The sequence below is a fragment of the Rhinichthys klamathensis genome, unplaced genomic scaffold (genome assembly GCF_029890125.1).
Source record: "Rhinichthys klamathensis goyatoka isolate OS25496 unplaced genomic scaffold, OSU_Roscu_1.1 h1tg000359l_1, whole genome shotgun sequence".
In the NCBI taxonomy this organism is placed as follows: Eukaryota; Metazoa; Chordata; class Actinopteri; order Cypriniformes; family Leuciscidae; genus Rhinichthys; species Rhinichthys klamathensis.
In genome coordinates, this window is record NW_026606868.1 from 503457 (window position 1) to 515595 (window position 12139).

Sequence of the window (12139 nt, forward strand, 5' to 3'; positions counted from 1 at the left end):
AAACAGGCTGGGAGTTTTTAAAAGGCTCAGGAATCTTTTGCAGGTGTTTAGAGTTAATTAGTTGATTCAGATGATTAGTTTAATAGCTTGTTTAGAGACCCTTTTCATGATATGCTAATTTTTTGAGACAGGAATTTTGGGTTTTCATGAGCTGTATGCCAAGATCATCAGTATTAAAACAATAAAAGACCTGAAATATTTCAGTTGGTGTGCAATGAATCTAAAATATATGAAAGTTTAATTTTTATCATTACATTATGGAAAATAATGAACTTTATCACAATATGCTACTTTTTTGAGAAGGACCTGTATATATAAACAAAAACTTTTATCGATTAATCGATTTGACAGCATTAATTTATATGTATATAAACATCAATTTACTTAAAAAAATAAAAGAAGCAACATGAATGTAGCCCATTGCATATAGGCCTATACCTGTGGAGGAGAGAGATTACTCTGTTTTATTCCTTATGTAAGGAGCTTATGCACTGGGGTTTTGTGGAAGAGCATTTACACAAACAGATGGACACCCTGTTGCCCTCTCTCAGATCACTTGCTTCCTACACTCAGCCTGCGCACTGAACAGAATGCCATTCAGCCACGAAACCTTCACTGCAGGCAAAAAACAATCATGAAAGTGGGGGTGACTCAGACAAGGCCTCTGATCTGGGATCAGTTATTGACTGACCACAGTGGGCAGTTATGAACAAGTAAAAAATGTCAGATTACATCTTATTCATCTTTGAATCTACTATGTGTATAGCAAAAAAAAGTTTAACATCCATTTGCAGTGCATTGCAATTTTAGACCATATAAAACTGTTAAACTTTAAGATTATTTTATTCACACGCAGGTGGTGTTTCAATATTTAATAGTACCTGCATGCTCGAACACATGTTTCAAAACAGCTGCTTTCAGAGCTGAGAAGGGCTGGAAATGAAACTTTTACAGATGGATTATCTTTTGGCTTGCCTTCTCATTTCCTTCTCTTTTTTCAACTCTCATTCTTTCTTTGACGTGCAGATGCACACTTGTTTACGTTTCTTCTTTCTCTCTGCATCGTTCTCCATCTGCCTCATTCTCTCTTCCTTTATTTCTGAATGTATTAATCCAGATGAAAGGTGTGTGGGTGAAAATTTTCCTCTCTGCAGTGACCCGCTGATCTGCTGCACTTGGCTTCCGTAGCATCCTGTCTGCTGCCTAGCAACTCTCTGTATCTATGGCAACAAAGCCAACAAACCCTACTACCTCTGTCAAACGTACCCCCACAATGAGCTGCAATAAGTGTGGCAATCAGGAACAGGCAAGAGTAAGTGAAAAAGCTTAGCAAAAGTACTCTAATAATAATGATAATAATAATAATAATAACAAATCATTTTTAAGTGTCTAGTCTCATACTGCCAAATCGCCACTAGCAGCACAGCATCATGTATGACAAGGCTGTTATGTAATGCAATGCAACAACACAATTTAAGTAAATATCAATATTTGCATTTACAGCAGCTAGTATTTACCCCATATATGGCTGCTGTTTTAGGTATGTACATATATTTGAAAGTTTGAGAGCGTGCTCATTCATGCATTGTATTAATATGACTATCGAGACATTGTGTTGCTCTCTTGACTTTACAGGTGATTGTAAATATTGCCAACACTGAGTATTGTCTATAATATTTGTTTTATTTACAATATAATATGTATTTGCTTTTATAATCGCGGGATTATACAATGTGGGCAAGTGTATACCGTATAGAAGTTTACCAGAGAATGTCGAGTTTACTCTGCAAATTCGAATGGCTCACGTGAGCGTGGTCAGTGGCTGGTGACGTTGCGCCCTCTAGTGGCCACACGGACAAAACCAGTGAAAGATCCGGGACTAGTTTTCCAAAAGCATCGTAAGCTTAAAGGGTTAGTTCACCCAAAAATAAAAAATTATGTAATTTACTCACCCTCAAGTCGTTCCAAACCAGTAAGACTTTTGTTTATCTCCTGAACACAAATTAAGATATTTTTAATGAAATCTGAGAGATTTCTGTCAACATATCACTTTGATGCTTCAAGGTCATGAAGAGATCTTAAAACTAAACCTTATGAATAGATTGTATTTAGGATTTAATTCACATATAAACATTGGTCAGCAAACATAAACAGAGGTTCAACTGTACTTGCTTGATGCACAACAACAAACCTCATTGATTCTTGAGGAAGTTCAAACGTGCTGCGTAAGAGAATGAACCTCATTGGTTCTCTTCTCGCGCGTCAAGTAAGCAGGCTTGAGCTCCCGTTTACCATATATATCTGATGTGTGCATTGATGAATGTTTATGTTAATAAAAGCCTAAATTAAATCTGTTCATCATATAAAGTGATTGAGTCTCTTCAGAAAGTTTGGACTAAACCGCTCAATTCATATGGATTAGTTTTACGATCTCTTTTTGAAGCGTCAAAGTGATAGTTGTGTGGACTGTCAATGGAGGAACAGAAATCTCTGATTTCATTAAAAATATCTTAATTTGTGTTCCAAAGATGATGATAGTTTTCATTTTTGATTGAACTAATTGTACTAACAGTCGAATCATCTTATCATGAGATGTTTTCAAAAGGAGCAGTAAATTAATTAAAACTTGAAAATGTTCGAAGATCTACAAGTGTTCTGGAATAATGTAAACGTAAATGCAGTCACATGCAGGGCAACCCCAACTCAAAAATTCAATAAAATAAATACAGTGGTGACAATTGTATGAATTAAATGCACACAGAGTACAGCTGTTATATATAAGAAGAAGGGTGTGATATAATGGGCTTTGCAGGCTGATTAAAATATAAATGAAAGCTGCATGAAAACTGGCTATATATTGCACAAATTTTCAAACAGATAAACATACTGAATATCAATCAGTAAGAAAGCGAAGATCATCCATAAGAAATGTGAGTTAAAGAGATTTTACAGAATGGAAATTTTCAGCCATGAAGACTCAGGCAAAATGTTGAGAATTTTTTTCTTGTGAATAAAAACTTTGCAGTGCAAAACAAAGAAATTAACAAGTTCAACAGTATGGTTGCTGCCAGATAATAAAGAAATATTTATTTCAGTAAAATGTTTAAAATCACATTTAATAGAAGAAGACTTAAATTCTCTCAAAGGGAATGTATTAGATTGCATTGATAAAATGAACAATGCAAAGTTTCTTCCTCAATCTTAGAAAAAAGTTCAATCCTAGCAAAAGTAGCCATTTGGGACCTAGTTGGATGGATATTATGCAGTATCTTAAGCCATATATTGCAGCAAGTCAAGATTTAAGTGGTTTGTTTCAAGCTCTGTACATTGTGAATATTTTTTTAAATAAATGACTACATATTCAATAAATAAATGCACCACTTTTTTGTTAGACTTCTGCTTTTAAAATAACAACAAAAATGTTTTAATATAAAATGGTAATATAAAAACAACAAACAAATAAATGTTCAAATTAAATAAATAAATAAATAGAAGTTCAAGCTAACCATAAATATATAATGATTATTTTTATGACAAAATTACATTATTATTTCTTTATTTAATTACAAATATAAGTACCTATAGCCTAGTAATAGTTTGAGTGATTGGTAGGCTATAGTTAGTAGTAATAATAATTATGAGCCATGATAAAACTGGACCCAAACTTCATCATTACCAATAAAATAACTTAAAGATACTAAAAAAAACCTCGTGTGCATCCATGGAAAATCAGCTGTTTTTTAAGACCTGCAAATAAGTGACGTGCACTAACCCTAAATGACCACCAGAGAGCATTCAAGGCTTAATTATTATATGCTTCGGAAAGAGCATTACATATATTTCCATTATAGATTTAACTTTTGGGGAACCCATTTTAGTTAACTGAAATAATTACTTTAATCATCATTTCTTATTTTTATTATTTCTTCTTGTTATTTATCAATAGCCATTGGTATAGAATCGTGATATTGATTAGTCTGCATCAACCTTCATATGTTATGTACTGTTGGCTATATATGACAGTGAAAGCTATGCAGATAAACACCATTGAGTTGGAAATCTCTCAATCTCTTTCTAAAAAATGATCAACCCATGGGGAAGCGCAAAAACTGAACTTTGGTGAGGCTTGCCAGGTGACTTGGACCCAGAGCCTATAGAGGGCCCAGAGTAACTGTAACTGGTCTCATGCCAGTAGAAACTGGATGACACTCATATAGCATCCAGACACATGTATAGGCTGGTGCAACATTCACAAATTTTCTGTATTTTCTACTTTGATAGCCAAGCCAGTAGTAGGGTTTCTTTCATTCCATTAATTAAAGAATGTAATGTCACCATACATGTGATCGTCACTTGTCAGCCAAGTGAAAACTTTATAACAAGTCTATTAAGTCACACTGATGGGGGTGGAGGACCGGGGAAGTAATCTGCTGGTCTCTGTGAATAAAAGAAGAAACATCTCAAAGCTGTTTGACTAATCTCTGCTTCTCTTGCTCGGTTATTGTGTGGGCCTTGGCCAGCAGCCGCATGGGAAGGCGGGTTTGTTGCCCCCTCCTACTGAAATTTAGCGTGTGAACAGTCAGCTTGTTCCTGGGCCAACAGAGTCCCTTCTTTCTTCTTTAAGAGGACCGCCTGCGCGCGGGATCTAGAACCCTCTCTCGGTCTTAATATATGCGCATATTAATTATGCTGCATTGTAATTTCCACCGTGGGATAGAGCATGCAAATGAGCAGTTTATGTTTATGTAGGCTACAATCTCCCTCAGGAGGGTGAAATTTAAACCAGCACCCAGGTCTGTTCTCATGAAGCCTAACATCTCATTTGAAATTGACCAGGAGCTTCATTTTAGAAATTTGGTTTGCAAACAGCGCACATGTTTCCTGTTGGCCCTTAGGTTTTTTTTTTTATTATTGAATGATTTCTTTGTGCCTTCCAGCTTCTTTGTTAATTCATCCAAAATGGCAAGACTTTCGATTTAATTTAAGTTACTTCATTTTTTACCTGTTTCTTCGAGTCAGAGGATTGGCTCTTTTATCATAGCAAGGAAAGTGACTTGGCGAGAGCGCACACACCCCTTTACTTCTGAATGGGGACAATCCTTAAGAGTTCTACTGTGTAAATACAGCTACTACCTAATCATAACAGATATATATATATATATATATATATATATATATATATATATATATATATATATATATGCCTACAGTATACTATATGTACACTCAGGCTATATAATGTTTTTGAAAAAGAAATCTGAACAAACCCTATCTAGACTAATTACCTATAATAGGCTTATATACTTGCATGTTAAATACGCCAAAATATTTTTCATTTTAGAATTCATTACTAGTACTAATATTTTAATTCAACATTCCATCTTCTCAAAATTGTCGTAAATGTTATATTGACTGCCATTAAAAATTGAATTATTAAGAGATTATTCGTTAATATATAGCCTATTTAAATAGAAAATCATAGCACATATTTCCACATAGCCTATTCATTTTTAATAGTTTTTTACTAATGAAAAGTTAAATTGTTACTTTGACAACTAAAAGCTGTTGAAGCCACAAGTGCTGAATGAAGGCTAAATATTTCGCCAAAATCTCATGGATGTTTTTATCGCCAACATTTTGAAGTCATAAATATAAAATATTATTGAGTATTATCAAATAAATAATTATGACTTTAAGACAGCGTTTGCCAAGAACAATGTCAGAGATTACACACATTTTTTTTTAAAGTTAGCGTTGGTTATCCTGCTTAAACCTTCAGTTATGTATAACCAATGCAATGCCTGGTAACGTTCTTAATCGAATAAAGTAGGCTAACTTTAGTCCGCAGATTGAAAGAGAGCATCAACTATAAACTACTGTACACTTAGTTTCAGATGCGTTCATCTGGATGATTTCCCGCATCTAAGAAGCCTGTACAATATTAGTTGCCATGCTGCTCAGTTCCACACATATAGCCATAGCAGAGCTGCTTTTGGAATAAGGGAATGGGAACGACGGGGATGTCGAGAGGATCATTCAGTTCTCTTTTGTTAAGCCTGCTACATAACCACAGACTATAACCTGTCTAAATTGCATATCTTAAATATTATTTAAATAAATATGATTTTAACAAGACTTGTCCAGGTTCTTTTTTTACAATGAACATACAAGGTGACATTACTTACATTTAGTTATTCTTTCGTAATCTGAGATGAAAACAGTGGCTAAATATTTCAGGTGGTGGACCCTCGCATCACGTGTTTTCATTATACCTCCAGTTGATTGAGTCACACTAAATCACATTTCTGACTAAAACCAGTTATTAGTATATTTTAATGGTTGTTTGACAAAACATTTTACATTGTGGAATTTGAAGAAATCGAACTTTCTTGTTAGGGCTGATTTCAGCACCGTTTCACGGACAGCGCCTCACTATACGCAAGGGGGGAAAAGCGCGAGCAAGGCTTATAGATTATTCCAATCAGAGCCGGATTAACGCAAAGGCAAACTAGGCACGTGCCTAGGGCCCGATTGGCGGGCTGTAGATCAGCGTCATTTCTGGAAAAATCATTCACCGCTTTATTACGAGTTTAAAAGAGCGCGAGCGTCATTAACGTGCCCAGACGCGACGCTTTGAATTTGCGCGTACAATGAACAACATCGCGTCGGGAGCTGACTAAAACGCTACAAAAGTAAAAGACAAGACGTTTGTATTCAAAGTTAAAAAGCCAACACACTACTACATTTTTAAATGTTTCAAGTAAAGGATCTCATGGGTCTATGTTCTAAATTCTGCTGATGATTAGATTATAGCCTACCCTGTCATCAGCCTTCTTACGCCAATAATATCAGTTTAGAATTTATTTTTCTAATCAGTAGCGATCGTGTCTTTCTCTTCCACTTGGTTTGTAGCATATTTAAGCTAGCAATGCAATGCATAAGATCATATTAGATTAGGCTACTTAATATGACAATATCTGCAGTCAATATTGATTAAATGGGAGGGGAAAATCCTGCCCATACCAGCTATGAAAAAATTATAAAAGCATAGGCCTATATCACTGAAGTGGTATTCTGGTACTGTGAATAAATTGAATAAAACAGCAAAATAACAATAACATCTTCATTAAACAAAAAAGAGATTACCTTAGATGAAGTTTGATTAATATGTACATACAGTAGCCTAGGCTACTGGTAAAAAGTCTGGACCAATTACTATTTTGAATGTTTTTGAAATAAGTTTTTTATTATGCTCTACAAGCCTGCATTTATTTGATCAAAAATACACAAAAAAAAAAAAAAACAGGAATATTCAGCAAGGATGTGTTAAATATATAAAAAGCGATAGTGAAAAAAAAAACTCTTTTAAAACTTTTTAATAATAAAAAAAAAATCCTGAAAAAAAGTATCACAGGTTATAAAATAAATATTAAGCACCATTTCTAACATTTGATAATAAATCAGAATATTATAAAGTTTTCTGAAGGATCACATGACACTAAATTCAGCTTTGCATCACAGAAATATATTTTAAAGTATATTAAATAGGAAAACCATTATTTTAAATTGTAATAATATTTCACTTTATTATTTTTCTGTATTTTTGATCAAATAAATCCCAGCTTGATTAGCATAAGAGACTTCTTTCAAAAACATTAAAAATAGTAATGTGTCCAAACTTATGTACTGTGTAAGTAAAAACATTTAAAATTAAATGTTGTTTCAAGAGTTTTTTATTGGGGGTGGGGGGCCTCCAACATGAATATTGCCTAGGGCCTCCAAATGTCTAGAACCGGCCCTGATTCCAATATAATAGAATTGAATAGATTAGGTTAACTACATTTTTATAAATAAGCAAATCACAGTTATGCATAACGCAGGACTTCCTTGTTTCAAGATCAATAAAATAATTCTGCAGGATGATTTGGATAATGAAACTACACAACAAACAAATGAGAACAAATTATGAATAGGAGCGGGTGAAGAGAATTTAAATATGTAGCCTGACCCAGGTCCTTCTGATTCAATCTTACACTTATTTTACACACTACAAGGGAACCATGCTGATATTTTAGATGCCTGTAGTTCAACGAGAAAGAGAATCACCCCTGTTGGCCCCTGCATCAAATGACATCTCTTTTTCCTCTTTCAGTCTTTCCCTTTATCCCATAAAAGAGAAGGATCAGTCAAACAATTCACCGAGTTAACTATTTTCCTTTCCCCTTTCTTTTTAAATCTAGAAATTGTCAGGGTGGAAGTTTTCCATCGACGTCCATCCATTGTCCGTTTTCTGGGAAGAAGATTGCTCAAATTATTGTAAATACAATAACTCTATAATAAATGGGACACGAAAATCGAAGGGGCTGATAAGACTAGCCCTCAAATCTGACCCCAAGTATTTAGTGTTCATCCTGCTTTAAACCTGGAGGATCCATAGTACAGGTGATTCACGTCACAATAATTATTATGACAGAAATAATGTTTGATTTATTGATAGAAGCCTACAATAAATAAGCACTTTTGCAAAAACAAAACCAAAGATTTATTGCTTGTAAAAAAAAAAAAAAAAATGTCTATATCAATTTCACTGAAAGAGAAAGCGACATTTAATCGCAAAATCTTATATCTTTATTTTTCTCTATATTGCTTGGAAATAATAACCTCGGTAAAACAATAAAACATACACAAATACACCCACATAGGCTAGCACAGGCCAACAAAGAGGCTTTAAAAGTTGGCACGGGTTCAGCGGTCAGATGATCCAATCTGGATTTAGGCTACTTTAATCATTTCGTTAAATGCAAAACATATTTCGTTAACTGATAATCTAAATAAACGAAATTCTTAAAAGTAAACTGCCGTTTTGAATATGACAGATTCATAACCGTAATGGCAGAAGTCACACGTAAAGACTGTTGGAATTTCTCTCACCAAGAAGACACTCCTTTTCCACATTATTACACGGGAATAATTTCACGACATCAGGTTTGTGTATAGGTTTGATTGATTAAATAAATGCAGTGTTTATTTGTTCTTTTGACGAATTATTAGCCTACGCTGCATTCAATTCTAAATACGAGCTGTTCGATATACAATACTGACTAATGTCTTATGAAGCTTGGTAAAACAGCATGTTAAACTAAAAAAGTAATAGTTAAAAATAAATACAAAATATAATATTTGTACAACTGTATTAACCAATAGCATATAACATTTGGCTAAGTTTTTAAGGAAAACCTGCCACCAAAAAAGTTAACAATTTTGTCAATGTAGACAAATCGTGGTCTCTATAGTAGAAAAACTTACTCATAAACGCATTGATTAAGCAATTAATTTAGCATTAGTCGACATCTGCCCAACAAATCGCTGCTGAGGCGCAAGATGCTCATTCATTGTTTCAAATAGCCTAGTACGTGCTGAATAAAAGTCTTGCACTTACAGAGGAGTATGAAGAAGCCCATAAGCTTCAACCACTGAAAATAGCTGATAAAGAGTTAACTATTACAGACAGAACACCTAAATGTGGTTGTGAGGACATAAAGCTGCAACCGGCGCCAAGAACAACGGCATTAATGAATGATAACGAGAAGGCTAATAGGCCTACTACTGAGTGAAATCTCATGATGGACTCTGCCTTTCCGTTAATTACAGGCATCAAATAAATATTCTCATTTGAAGCCGATTACAATATATGGCATAAAGTTGTGCATTTTATCTCCGAGTAGTCTGCTGCTTCACTCAACCCCATTTTGTAGTCAAAGCGAATTTCCAGGTCATTTGCATATGCAAATGAGGGTTAATTGCAAACCCTGTCAGGCGGTGCGTGGGAGATGTCAGAACGCCATTTTTGTTTTTCACTTAGACCAGGCTTAGGGATTTGTCTGTGAGAAAACAGCTCTTACGGTTTTCAGTAGGGAGGGTATCCTGGGGGTAAAACTTGTTCGTGTTTAAGTATAGGCTACAACTACTAAATGGAGATGTGGATTTAAAAAAAAAAAACAGACAATGTCTGAGACGTTCAGATCTTTCCCTTAAAGAAACAATTGCTTATACATATTGATAATATGCCAGTACGGAAACATTTCCACAATTTGCAATTGTGATAAATGGACATTCAGACCATGCAAGGTGTGAGTACTTCTACTTAGTAGTAACTCAGTTGGATTTAGGGGAACAAAAGATGATGTTTGAGTTGCCAATCACGTATCGGATTCTGAACCGTCCAGCGTCCCAATTCAAAACCTTACAAGTAAAGCCTACAGCAGCTCACAGACAGGCTGATTTTGAATTTAGCTGGTCTTTCAACATTCTCCCTCTTCCCCCTCACACACACAATCATTTATTCACGTGTGTGAACAAGCTATATATAGCCTACTGCCACTCTATCCTGCAATAATGCATATGTAATGTGTTTGCATATAAATTTGAGAATTGTTTGATCATAATGTTGAATTCACCACGTGACAAAAACTGGCACCTGATATTAAGAATCAGCAGAACCAGCCAAAGTCTATTGCATACTAAGAATAGGATGCACTGATGGATGGTTATTTGGAGAAAAAAAGGACAGACCACCTGATGAAAATGTAATTATAATGATTAGGTTTGAGATTTTACAGAAGTACGATATTGTATTGCCTATTTATTTCTTTATCATTGTATTTATTATTTTCAAATTAAATTATTATTTTCAAAATTATCTTCTCTCTGCTGGCTTAATCGAACTTTTCAATTTGAAATCAATTTGAAATAAACACCCGAGTTTCACAAACACCATGCGTAGTTTACGGATCTTTGTCGAGTGTATGGACACAATTTCAAGAGAAAACATCAGATTTTTCAATAGAGTCATTCACAGGCATAGCGATAGACTATAGGCTACTGTGCGTCTCCCCTGATGTCCGAGCTCACGTTTCACTGTAGAGGCTAGATGTGAAAAGACCAGAATAGATCAGCCCATGCATTTGCAATCCTTGTCATGAGTTTTACTGCACATAATCGCCTTAGCACACTTTCGTGGCCGAAAATCGTGTTCCTGAGTTGGTCAAACGCCTCCTTGGAAACACGTGTTCTTATTAGGAATAAATCTCAACAGCCTGACTATCTGGAGCGCATGCACGCTGGCGGTTTATGAAAATCATACAAGTAATTTCGCCCTGGCCGCTTGTCAAGCACACACGCACACGTGGGCACATAATAGCCTACCGCAAACAGGCCTACTTCAAAACGTCATAACACTGTTTTATAAAGAAAAAGTGGTTTCTGAACTGTTAACTGTTCTTTGGGAAACCCAAAATGATTGGCATCGCTGGCAAACTCCCTCTTGGAACCTTTATTTTTAAAAATGAAATACACATTTACGTTTAGGCTAAGCTAGGGCCTATATGATGGACGAACTATTGCTATTTATTCACTGGCAGGAGAAACAAAATCTAAGTTGGAGCTTCGGAACTTTCCGTCCTCGAATTTACAGGTTCAACAGCAGTGCGTGGCGCCTAGGAACACTTTCGGAATGCCTGAAGTCTAAAAGTGGAACAGCATAAAATGCTAAATTATTTCTTTAAAAATATATATATTTAAGAGATCCTAGTAATAAAACGTGTTGGAGAATCCCTCCGGAAATGACTAGATGTGTTAAAGCAACGGACTAGTAGAAACATGCTGTTGGTCGATAATTGATAATGGCCCTGGGACGTGCCATCACCGAGCAGTGTCAGTCTGATTCTCTCAGCATCTCTGGCGGACACGATGCCTTGGCGCATTACCTCGAACTCATTACTTCTCGACGGGTTCGAGGCCTGCATGTCCCCGGCGCACTGGTAACAGCGGCTTTCGCGTGGTATCCAGATTTGGAGAAAGGACAACAAGCGATGGAATTTGAGACAGAAAAATGGAATGCATTAATAGTCTGAGCTTTTAGAAAAGGGAAGTCAGACGACTGATTGAAAACCAAGACATGCGGCCTCTGACAGAGTTGTCTATTTGGCAGTCGCGCCTCCTATTGAACCAGTAATTTATTCAAAGGAGATTTTTATCCCCAGCGATCTGATTCTTATGATAATCAACAGACTGAGACCCCTTTCTGTCTCCTTGTCTGGGGTCTACTCTCGGTCCTGACGGTTAAAGCTGATTTGCACGG